Here is a 13,569-nt window from a genome sequence, read left to right on the forward strand (position 1 = left end):
TATAAAGAGAATATCTAAAGCAAAACAAACCCCAAAAGACTGAGTCCAAAAGAAAAAAGTTACATTTACCTTAAAATTTGCTAATTTCCTTTTATGATTTCATCAGTTTTGATATTCCTTAGATGATATCCGCTAACCTTTAGATAAATAGATTTAACTATTAGAGAAAAAAGACCAAACATGGTGGCATGAAAGGTGCTCCTTGATATTTCCCCTTGAAATTACAAGTTGAACAGCTATAATTCCACAAAGGATTCCTTATGCAATACATAAACATGTCTAAGAGATCCATATATCGAAACGTCTGAAGGTGGGCGAACTGGCGTGAACAGGGAAAGAGGAAAGGGAGAAGTGCACAGACCAGGGCCATGGGATGCAGCCCAGAGCTCACTGTGGTCCCCGGAGAGGGGAGGATTGGGACTGCAGGTGCACTCTCTGTGGCCCCAGCAATTCTGCCTGAGGAAGTAGCATATAATACAGCTGAACCCAGCGATGGGGCAGAGACCGAATACAGAAGTGCCACAAGTGAGATCTAGTAGTCCTCACTGCCAGGCAGGAAACAAAGCCATGAAGCCTGGCTGCCTCCCCCCAACCTCTCCGAGTTCATCTCCCTCACACCCTCCCTCCCAGTGTTAGCCGCAGGCCCCCCCAAAATTGGTTGCAGTGTTGGATTAAAGAGCAAAATATCTATAGCCCCGAGAGCTGGAGAGACAGTTCCTGAGTGGCAGGTGCACACTGTGGCTAATTGCAGTGACAAGAGAGGAACTATAGGGGCAAGGCAGCTGTGGTCTGGTAGTCGCCATTATTCAGAGGCGAAAAAAGCCACAAACACACCAGCCACCCATCCCAGTCAACCCTGCTCCCACCTTTCATGGTTGATCACAGTGGGGGCACCAGGGCTGCAGAGACACATAGCTCTGCATCTGGCTGCAGGGGTAGCACTGGAATTGTAGGGGCTCAGAACCCCGTGGCCCACTACATCCTCCCATGGGGGTACTGCCTTGAGACCAAGGCGAATGGGTCACAGAGAAGAAGCCCATCCTCCACCCAGTAAATCTCCCACTAAGCGAAGCCAACAGTGTAAGAGAAAATAAAATGCTCCAGCACTACCTACTGGACAGCAAACTAAAGACCTCTGCATATCAACCCGCAGAATTCGCTACTGTAGATGCCCAGGAAGAGAAATAATCCATTAATTGCTACGAATAACCAAGGTAACAAGGCAGCTCAGAAAGAAAATGAAAAATCTCCAGAAAATAAACTTAAGGACATGGAAATATGGGACTTAAATGGCAGAGAATTCAAGATTGCTTTTCTGGAAAAACCCAATGAGATGCAAGAAAATTCAGACAGGCAGTTTAATGAACTCAGAAATAAAATCAATGAGCAAAATGAATATTTTACCAGAGATTGAAATAAAAAAAAAGAAATTCTACAGCTGAAGAACTCAATAAGAGAGGCAAAGAATGAAATAGTCAGCTTAATAAATAGAGGTGACCAGATGGAAGAAAGAATTAGTGATATCATAGACAGAAATCTGGAAATGACACAGATGGAAGAAGAGAGAGATTGGAGAGTTTAAGGCAATAAAAGAACTCTACCAGAACTATCTGACTCTACCAGAAAGAGCAATATAAGAATAACGGGCATACCAGAAGGAGAAAAGAGGGAGAAGTGCACAGAGAGCCTATTCAAACAAATAAATAGTCAAGGAGAACTTCCCAAAACTATGGAAAGCATAGGTACTAAACTCATGGACCTTGAATTCAGAGAGGATTTTAATTTGGCCTCAAAGACAAGGGAGGTAAAAGCAAAAATAAATGAATGGGACTATATCAAACTAAAAAGCTTCTGCACAGCAAAAGCAACCATCAACAAAACAAAGAGGCAACCAAGCGAATGGGAGAAGATATTTGCAAAAAAGATCTCCAATGAGGGGCTAATACCCAAAACATATAGGGAAGTCATATAACTCAACAACAACAACAAAATCCAATTAAAAAATGAGCAGAGGACCTGAACAGACACTTCTCCCAAGAAGACATACAAATGGATAACAGATATATGAAAAAATGCTCAACTTCACTAACTATTAGGGAAATTCAAATCAAAACCACAGTCACCACCTCACACCTGTTAGAATGACTATTATCAACAAGACAAATAATAACAAATGTTGGAGAGGTTGTGGGGGAAAAAGGAACCCTCATACACTGTTGGTGGGAATGTAAACTGGTACAACCATTATGGAAAATAGTATGTATGTTTATCAAAAAGTTCAGAATAGAATTACCATACAATCTAGCAATCCCTCTTCTGTGTATCTACCCAAAGAATCTGCAAATGTTTATTGGTAAATATATATGTACCCCTATGTTCATTGCAGCATTATTCATGGTGGCCAAGACATGGAAACAACCAAAGTGTCCTTCACTAGATTATTACCAGCCATATCAAATTGGGCAAGTCCCTTTGTTTGAGTGAATGATTCCTCACCTTAGCAAAATCCCTCCACAATGGAGAAACTTAGTTGCTGTATACCAGAGTTTTCACGTGTAAGAGGTTTCAGGCAGGCAACATAAATGAGTTGGCTTGATGGAATCATCGATGAATTGATTATGTCAACTGCTATTTGTCAAGCACTTGCCTGAGCACTTGGAATATTCGAGTGAAAAAACCAACCCAACCCAACACAAGACAACAATACAAAATAATCTGTATCCTTGGGGAGCTTACATTCTAGCAGGGAGCATTTACATCTAGTTGAGTTGTATGAAGGTAAATGTCAGCTAACAATCTCAGTGTTGGCAATAAAATAGGTGGGGTGTGTGCCAAAAGGGACTGCACATGCCCTGTCTGAAGAGGGCAACCATGGTTAGCCCAGGGGATTGTTGCAGGCAGGAAAGTGGGCCCAGCATCATAATCCTACCCATTTTTAAGCCGAAGTTATAAATCAGTGTTTTTGTGTTTAATTTCCTGGTTTTTAAATGCAGGCATGTTCCAATATAAAATGTTGTGAGGACTATATAAGATGTTATTGAGGGAAGCTGGCTGATGGGTACATGTAAATTTACTATACTGGTTTTGCAACACCTTGTGACCTAAAATTATTTCTAAATAAAAAAATTTAAATAAAATATTGCAGCTACTAAAATGCATGGTATGGATGTGGCTTATAAGGTGTCAGTTATAAATTTTGCCCTAAAAATGATTCTTCAGTCAAGGAAATTTTAAAGCTCTATAATATCCATTCATTGGTTAGTTCGTTCTTTACCCATCTATTCATTCAAAAACTACTTACTGAGAATGCATTAAGTGTTTTCTAGGTGCTGAGGCTGTACCAGTGAACAAAACAGATCCTGAAACATAGTCAATGAGTAAATTATATTTTAAAACGTGATAAATGGTATGGAGAGAATGAAATGAGGTAAGGGAGTTGGGGAGTGCCAGATAGAGAGAGGGTAAAATCTATCAATTTTAGATAAAGAAAGTGATCCAGTTTTTGTTGGGCACTACCCTGCTAGAACATAATGCTGAGGTGGAGGGGTGGATACTGTCTTGCTATGGAGACTCTGCCAAGGACTGGTGATGAGCAGAATTCCGTCTGGATTTCCTAGTGGCTGTGCTTAACCCAGTCCCTAGCCTGGCAGTACAGGGACCCAAACAGAAGTCATCATTGCTGAGGGTGATGGAGGTGGTCTCCCGACATAGATGGGGAAGTTCAAGATTTCAGTGAGATTAGAAGGAAGCAGTTGGGTGGCAGTCTCTCCTGTCACCATCCCTAACTGAGAATCAAAGACTTTTAAGTAGCTTGCTCACAGTCACCCAGAACACTAAGAATTATAAAGAAAATTACTTGGAGTTCCATTGCTAAAAATAACTCTTATTCTACACACACATATGCATGTGCGCACACACACACACACACACACACACTTGTATTTCTGTATATTTTTACTGAATGTATTTCCCTATGTTATTAAACAGTTTTTAGAATAATGACTTTTCATCGCTGTATAGAATGCCATCATTTGTATGCATACTACATATTTAAATATTCCCTGATTGCTGGACATTTAGGTTGGTTTCTATTACTTCATGATTATATGTAATATAGCAATGACCACGATTGAATATAAATGTATGAATCCACATATTTAAAATTGTGAAATTCTTCTTGCTAAAATGCATTCCAAAACTGTACCAGTTTGTACTTCTACTATCAAATTAATTGAGAAAGATCGTTTCCCTGTACCTTTGCCAATACTGTATACTATCATTTAAAAAATCCCAAATCTTTTTTAGCTTGAGTGGCAAGGAACAGAATTATTTTGTTTTACATTTCTTTGGATGCACTAAGTTTTAAGAAAAGTTTGTTACTTGGCGTTGTACACAGGGAATCTATTGAGTGACTCTCGGATTGTTAAAATGTTTTTCTATCCATTTAAACCAAAAGTTTTTAGCTTGGGTTTATCTGCTAGCTCGATATGTGACCTTGGATAATTGCTGAACTACTCTGAGCCCTTTTCGTCAACTGTAAAATGATGATCACTAAAGTTCCTTTGGTAGTTTTTAAACGAGAAACTGGACGTATTTAAGGTATGATTTTTTTTGATTGGATGGTTCTAAATTATAACATCAGGATTGGGCTGTTAAGTCAGATTAAACTGCTATTTGAGGCTGACTAGTACAGAGCTGCTGCAAATTCCATTTCATATTTTAAAAAATTCACAGCGTCTGCATAAACTGGTGTTTTATATGATGAGAAGTAACTTAAATATGTAAATATTTTACACAGCCTCTATCTTTTTAAAAGTACTTACATTTTTTTTTTTTCAAACAGAGAGAGGATTGTGCCTGGCCATAAGATTTGTAGTTGCCAATGAAACCTTGTAATGCAGTTTTTATCCTATTTCACTCATACCTGTACACACTCCCTCTAGTGGTTCAAGCTATTTAAAATATTTGTTGAACATTCCAGACTAACTTAGTTTCTAGCTGTACTGCACTGATGTTTAAATTTGTTCTCTTATAGTCTTTGTCTATCCAGAACAATTATTGCTTTTAAATATATCATTTAAGGTGAGGGTGAAGAAACAAAAGATGGAGGGATGATTTTTGTGCCATGTCAAGTTAGCACAAAAAGAAATGAGGTAATCCAGTGACTCAATTCAACAGAAGTTTATTGAACAGTGTGTATATAGTATTAAGGTAAACAAAGAATTACAGGACAGTCTATGCCCCAGGGTGCTGACAGGCTTGGGGGTGGGAGGTGCGGTGCTATTTCCCATCATGCCTTTTTAGTTGCTGGCTTCCATCCTCACCAGTGTCCTCTGAGATGTTTGTGATCCCACTGGGTTTCCAGTCCCATGGTCCATGCTGCCCTCCACAGCTGAGTTCTTGTAACACAACCATGAGACTCCTTTGGATCTTAGGGTCTTCCTTCTCTCAGCACTTCCTCACCTCCCTGGGGGAAGGGGAATGGCGAGCATGGGAAACTTCCTGTTGCTTTGTTGTGCCACTCGGGGGCCCCAAAGGAAGCTTCCTTAGGAGCTGTGTCTGCCTCCCATGGCTTCATTTCCACTTTACCACTGGCTGTAGATTCAGCCTTGGTGGCTGTAGATGGGGCACACGTTCCATGTCTCCTTCCAGAGCGCTGCTGCACCTAACCATCTTGCATCTCTCTCTCTAGACTGCCTCCTCTCCCCAGCTCCCAGAACTCAGTGCAGGCAAGGGGTGGGGAATCACATGCCTTTCGGCCAAAACTTTTGACTGAAGAGCCAAAAATTATAGTGTCTGTTCCTAGTTCCTTCCTGATACTTCCATCCTGCCCCCTTGGAGCAGTGTCAAATCTCATGGCCTAGATAGCACAGGGTCATAGGAAAAACATGTCAGTTAATTCCTCCCTTATCCCAAGACAAGGAATATCCCAGGAGGAGGGGTGTCAGCCTTATAAAGCTGAACAACGTTTAAGAACAATGAGGAGAAAAGTGAAAAACATTTCTTTTGGAGGTTATAAGACCATTATTACCTTTAAGATAGAAATTTCAAGCCTCGGGTAGTCTGAGGATGAAAGAAGAATAAGAAGGCAAGAGGTGTACCTGGTGGGTGAGGCAGTTTAATCCCTCACATTTATTGAACACTTACTATATAGCAAGCACTGTTTTAGTGCTTAGATTAATTAACTCATTTAATCCTCAAAACAACTCTAGTACCTCTCTCCCCTCCTCCCCCCCGCAAATACAGAAACTGAGGTTCTTGGACTGGTTAAGGTATTTGTCCAAGGATAACACACAGCTGTGGTGGACGAGGCAGCCTGGCTCCTAAATTTCTACGTGCTGCTGTGGAGGGTGAGGGCCTGGTGAAAGGCCAGGGGAAAGCAGAACCCAGGGATTTAGTTATAGACTAAGGATATCTGAACAGCTGTAGAGAGAAGAGAAGGAACTGGCTGCATGGGATGAAAACCTATCGTTTAAACATTTATTCAATCACTAACACACGAGAGGAAATAAGAGGTGATAGAAAAGAGCAGGTAGGAGACATGATCTGGTTTGGGCGTGGAGATGCCTCTCCCTGTGAGTTAGCCAGAAGGTAAGGTCTGAGTGAAGCTCTGAGAAATTCTGAGCTTGAGTTGGTGTAGGACTGCTGGAAAAGGAGGAAGTTATGAACCACTGGTAGGATGAGTTAGATTTTCTTGCTGCGTAGAGATCAAATTGGCTGAGAGTGAGAAAGAAGACTGGGAATCTTAGGGCTGTAAAAACTGTCTGGAGTAGCTTCTGTGAGGAATGCAATAAGAAGTCAAACCGCAAGAAAGGAAAAATTTGCTGAATCATATTAAAGTATTATTATTATGGCCCAATTATGGACCAGACAAGGTACTGTGTATATTATATACCTTCCTTCACAGTTGCTTTGCTTGATAAAGATTATTACCCCAATTTAACGGAGGAGGAAAATGAAAAGCAGAGAATTTAAACAATTTGCTCATGGCTACTCAGCTAAGTGGCAGAACTTATGCTCACATTCAGGTGTTAAGAAGTTTGGAGAACTTGACAGCCCAGCACAGGTAGCTGTGACATAGGACACCAGGAGATGACATTTGAGACTGTGGGAATGGGGAGATGGTACAGAGCGTGGAGATGAGGGCCTGTCTGTTGCCAAAGCCCGTGAGTTCCTACTCCCAATCGTAGAGTAGAATGAGCCTGGAGGCGGCCCCATTGGTATGCTTAATACCTTGCCCACACGGGTCTTGGCAACTTGAGGACAGGAAACATAGATGATGAGAGACAACTAGAATTGGGGACTGATGTGAGATAATGGTGACCTAGGTGGGTGAGAAATGCTGGAGGAGAGTCCTGGCAGCTTCGGATCCTCTTGAAGGGTAGTAATGAGTTAAATCACTTCAAGTCAGTTTACATTTAGTGCCTTTGAAATTTATGCCTTTGGTCTAACTTTTTACATTGTGTAGTCTTGGCTCTTTAGATACCTTCCTATGAAATGTTTTTCATCTTTTTATGAGCTCACACCAAGTAGCAGGAGACCACGGGTTTAGTACATCTTGGTAGAAAAGTCTGCATCTGTGGGGGGTGGGTGATGAGGGTAAAGGGGATCAAATATACGGTGATGGAAAGAGAACTGACTCTGGGTGGTGAACACACAATGGGATTTATAGACGATGTAATACAGAATTGTACACCTGAAATCTATGTAAATTTACTAACAAATGTCACCCCAATAAATTTAATAAAAAAAGAAAAAAAAAAAGAAAAGTCTGCATCTTCAGGACTGGTTGGGAGTATGTTTTTCTAAAAATTCTGTTGTTGATATCTATTTTCTTCTCACAGCCGTGTCGGTGAATAAATTCGCACCCTTTATTTTATCTTTCTAAACAAAATAAAATATGATATCTGGTCAGAAACATTTAGTAAAGAAAAGCAAGTTTGAAAAAAAGGTCAGCAAGACACAAGGATGTGTGCTATTTGCTGAAAGCGCCTGTCGGAAGAGTCTGAGTAATGTAGATAGGCCAAGGGAAACAAGACACAATCAAAGTGAAATTCATTCCCTCTAGATAGCTGAAAAGTGAGTTTATGAATCCTGAGAGGTAGGAGGCTAAATGAGATCTAATTTTGTCTTATTTAACTTGGCCTTTTACATGGATAACCCTTGGCGCTCTCTGCAAATATCACTTTTGTCAAACTGACCTTAAAGTAGAATGTGTTTTTCCTTTTGTAAATGTGAAGTGTTTTTGATCATGCAATAGTTACTCACCTAATAAGGTTTTCAACTATAAATGTAGACTGTGCTCTAATGGAAACCATATTACCAGTGGAAAGAGTTCCATTTCTTATTATCATAGTCCAGCTCAAATAGTTCTCACAGTGGGACCTCAAACGGGGCCCAGAAAAATAGCTCAAGAAATAATACTTTTGCACAGATTCACACACTTAGTTTAAACAAACCAGAATAAAAAGAGACTGGGTCATCCAGATAAATAGATATTCATGATTAGGGGTAAAAATAACATTTGAAATATTTTCAAGGCCAAATTGTCTTTTAGCACAATACGGAAGAGTTACACTATAGAAAAACCCAAATCAGACATAATTCTCAAGCTAATTGTCTTAGGGTTTATACTGAAATATGTAATATTTTCTAAAGGAGATTTAATGTCTTAATTTTTTTTTTTTTTTGCAGGGTTTCCCTGAAAATCTTAAGGTCTTGGCTCTAGGTACCTAAGGTCTTAGTCTAAACTTGGCCATCAACTCTTAAGGTGCCTCACTTAGGCAAATCACCCATTCTCTCTGGGATTCCATTTCCCATCCATAAATTAGGGTTCTGAACTAGATGGTTGCCAGGTTCTCTTCCATTTCTAACTGTATACAAGGTCTGCCAATTAAGTTCACGAACTAATCCTAGAAAAAATGCTACATACCTCATTGCTGAATATCACTATGGTCACCTTCGAAGTATTCCCCTTGGGAAGCTATGCACTGATGCCAGCCCCTAGTCCACGCTTCAAAGCAACTTTGGAACTTGTTTTCTGGAATGGCCATCAGAGCTGTCAACGTATTACCCTTGATGTTCTGAATGTCATCAAAATGTCTTCCTTTCAATATTTCCTTTATCTTCAGAGAAAGACAGAAGTCCTTGGGGGCCAGATCAGGTGAGTAGGGAGGGTGTTCCAATACAGTGATTTGTTTACTGGCTAAAAACTCACTCACTGGCAGTGCCCTGTGAGCTGATGCATTGTCGTGATGCAAGAGCCATGAATTGTTGGTGAAAAGTTCAGGTCATCTACCTTTTCCAGCCTTTTCAGCACTTCCAAATAGTAAACTTGGTTAACTGTTTGTCCAGTTGGTACAAGAATTCGTAATAAATAATCCCTCTGATATCAAAAAAGGTTAGCAACATCGTAATAAGTAATCCCTCTGACATCAAAAAAGGTTAGCAACATCGTTACAAGTTCTAGAACTTAATTGTCAGACCTCGTATGATCTTATTTGACTTTGAGCCTTTGTGAATAATCTGAATTTGCATTAATGTTGGAAGGAGAAGGTAGTCTCTCAGTGTCTTTAGTTTTGTTCTCTCTTTCTCTCTTTCTTAATTTTGGCTTAAAAAACACTTCAGGCGGCCTTTTGCTTGAGAAACCAACATGTCATGTCCTAGGAGAGCTGGGATCTGACCTGGCTCCTTGTGGGAAATACTTCAGATCTGGATGTAAGAAGGACAAGAGGACCATAACAAAAGCAGGGTGGGCAGAGAAGCTTTTGTTCTGAGTATTTATAATTGCCCTTAAGTCACATAGGTTGAATACTTGCCTGCCTATCTACTGGGGCCTTGTGAAAGAATATTCTGCCATAAAATGTTAACAGTGTGAATGACCTTCACTGTGTTTAAGGATTCACTGATTGTAAAAAAATGTTTTACCTAGAATGACAGTGACTATGTATTCCTAGAGCCTATACCCGCTGACCTGGAAGGAGATCCCCTAGAAGTGTGCTAAGTGGACAAAGGAAGCCAGCTAGAGTTTATATTTATCTAACCAGATAATTGCGTGAACTAAAAGGTCTTTTATTATCCTTATGTGGATTACATACTTTGTAGGGTATCCATAGTCATTATTAAAATTATGTGTATTCCTGTCTCACTTCTGAGCACCTTCTCTGAAAATCTATACATGCCCAGGAATGCAAAGCATATTCATTTTAGCATCAGTGTAAACAAACATAATTAAGGAGGCAAATGCACTTCAGAAATTACCTAGTGCCTTCCGCATTAAAATAGAAATGACTTTTGGCTGCTTGCCTTTACTCATGAGGATAATTGTTAAGTGCAGATCTGATTTTCCTGGAAAAACACGTTTGAATCTCAACAGGCTTGATCTAGTCTTTCATCCCCATGTGCTTCATAGTGACAGGTAATTTATGGAGTTGACTATCTCAGAATTTTAAATATAACACTCTTAAGACTAGTGTCAAGATAATCTCACATAGATTGTAGGTAAACTTCATAGATTGAGAAGTGGTGCTGAAGTGAGCAGAAACTCTCATAAAATGTTTGAGTCAAATATTTTTGTTATATAGAAAGAAGGGAGTTGGAGTTGTATTCTTGATTATCAAAAGATATCAAATAGCTTCAAAACTTCCCATTAAAATTGTATTTTAATATATTTTTGCTAAGACCAAGGATTTATGCATAAACTAAGTCAATTTCTTGATCCACACGGAGTTGCATATTATGTCTTCTTCTTTCGATTGCTCCTTCTTAAAGCTAAAAGCGGACTAGTATTCATTGTCCTACTTACCTATTTCATGTTACTACAAAAATTTAGTCCTCAGTAGCTGATACTTTTTGTGATCAAAAACAGTTTAGGTTGTAAATATTCTCTTAGAAAACATCAATAGACCAATAAAATATGAAGTGAGACCTATGAGAGTAATTTTATGAAATAGTATTATTTTGAGATAATTTAAGAATATTAAACACATCCTGTTTAATATTCTTCTTTATTAAATATTCTTCCTTATTCATTATAGATCTAAATATTTAACTAGTTTGTCAGTGTTCTTTATATTTTACTTTAAAGATGTTAACATATTTAAAGTTAAGTTTGATTTATTTAAGTAATAGAGTATCGAGATTCACAAATATGTTCTTTTAACTTTAAAATTATTTTTAAAGTATTTAAACTTTCATTATACAAACAATAAATGGATACATTTGGTAAGTATGTTCATTGAATGGAATAAAGGACATCTTTGGGGCACAAGGATCAGTGCACTGGAAATGAGAGGAGATAGGCTTTTGTGATTTGGGTTTGTGATCCTAGATATGGGACAAATTCCTCCCAGATTTTTCTCCCTCCTCAGAAAAGAGATGGTTGGTTGACCAGGAAGTTTCAAAGTTCTTGCTCCTTGCTCTACTTTGTGGTTCTTCTGTTTTGAGGGGTCTGGAGCTGCTTTCCAGAGTGCTGTACACTTCGTAGATGCTAAAGAAGCATTTGCTTGTATTGTAGCTGATCTAATTTTCACGGCATTGAAATGTACCCAAAATTTAAATATATGTTTATAAATTCATCTCAAAAGTATGGGTAAAGTGAAAAAGTCAGAGCTTGAGGTAATTTGTCACACTAAAAGAACGTATTTATGAATCTAGATATTAAACCTAAATATTAAAGGCAGAAAACACAGATCTCTAGGGACCAAAGGGGAAAAATATATTGGTGATCATTTCTTAGGGGAGTATTATACTTCTTTAAAGTAAGGAATCTGTGATTAAATTCCCATTTTCTAAGAGAAAAGTATATTTATATTGGACTTGAGACAAGTTACCTATTAGGTGCTTCTGTTATTCTCCTAGACTCTTATATATCGATTCAGAAGGTGTCCACACTGTCTTTTTTGTTTTTTAATCAAAAGTGCCTGTGTAATTGCTGCATAAAGAATCCATGATACTCTTTGTTTCAAATAAGTTAGTTCTTTTATAATTGCTCTAAAATGCTCCCCAGAGCTGGGATAAATTTAGATTTACAAATTATGAGGAAAAGAAGGGGATATATGTATGTATGTGTAAATGACCCATTTTCTCTAAAGCTCTTTTCTACTTTACTGTGAGAGTAGAGGTCAAAATGAAGGAGGTATGCTTTACATAAATTCTTTTACTGAAAGGAAAGGCTCAGGAATTAAAAAAACACTAATAAGTAAAAGATGTAAAAGACCCTAAATTTCATATCATTGTGTAGTTAGGTAATTTATTTTTATGATTGAAAATATTTGACCCTTGAGCATGTTAAATATTTTTACTTAAATAGAACTCAGTTATGATTACTTAAATTACTGTTTTCTTAAAGTCAATGTGGCTCTGATTGGATTACTGGAGTTTTATTTGAAACTATCTGACTAGAACTTCTCCAAGGGTTTTATCCTTCTTTTTTTTAGATTAGTATATTACTATTTCTTAAAAAAAAAAAAAAAGCAGTCTTTGCTTAAGAATTCTTATGTAAGAGTAACTTGTTAATTGTGTTTACTATTATTTTTCACTAAATTAATAGACTTTAGTCTTGGGTTCTCAATACTCTGAAAACAATCTAACAAACATGCCATAGTTTTTTTTTTTAAATTAAATTTATTGGGGTGACAATTGTTAGTAAATTTACATAGATTTCAGGTGTACAATTCTGTATTACATCATCTATAAATCCCATTGTGTGTTCACCACCCAGAGTCAGTTCTCCTTCCATCACCATATATTTGATCCCCCTTACCCTCATCTCCCACCCCCCACCCCCCCTTACCCTCTGGTAACCACTAAACTATTATCTGTGTCTATGAGTTTTTCTTTCTCATTTGTTTGTCTTGTTATTTTGTTGTTTTTGGTTTATATACCATGTCAGTGAAATCATATGGTTCTCGCCATAGTCTTTGTAAATCAATAACTTTATTAATTTTAGAACTTGGAAACATAGGGATTCAGTAGCTTATTTTTGTCAATACCATGCTTTAATTGCAAAGAAGAAAGTACATAATGACATTTCCTTTTCCCTGATTATTTAAAGAGTAGCTATGATTTATTGAGGGTGTACTGTATGCCTGGACCAATGTCAAGGTAGACTAACCTACTATAAAGAGACTGAACAATAAATTAGTGGTTTAAGGAATGTCAAAATTTATTTCCCTCTCAAGAAATAGGCTGGGCTAGTCATTTCAGTCATTCAGGGACTCAGGCTCACAGTAGTTTGTATGGTCTTTTAAGATCCCCTGATGCCATTCCAGATAGCAGGAAGTGGAATTTCAGTGTAGAAGACTGTGTGTGCAAAGTGTATGGTCTAGGAAGTGTCATTTTATGTACAGTCCATTGACTGGGGCTTAGTCACATGGCTGTTAGTAGCTGCAAAGGGGACTGGGACATGTCTCGGGCTGGGCAGCTATTTCCCAACTTGGACTCTATCACCATAAAAGAAAGGCAGTATAGTTGGTAGATTCTGCCATGACATTTTACATAATTATCTGATTTAATTACTACACTGACCAAATATTTTATAGAAAGGATAACCAAGGCTCAGAGGCTAAT

Source organism: Rhinolophus hipposideros (assembly GCF_964194185.1).
Source record: "Rhinolophus hipposideros genome assembly, chromosome: 7".
NCBI lineage: Eukaryota > Metazoa > Chordata > Mammalia > Chiroptera > Rhinolophidae > Rhinolophus > Rhinolophus hipposideros.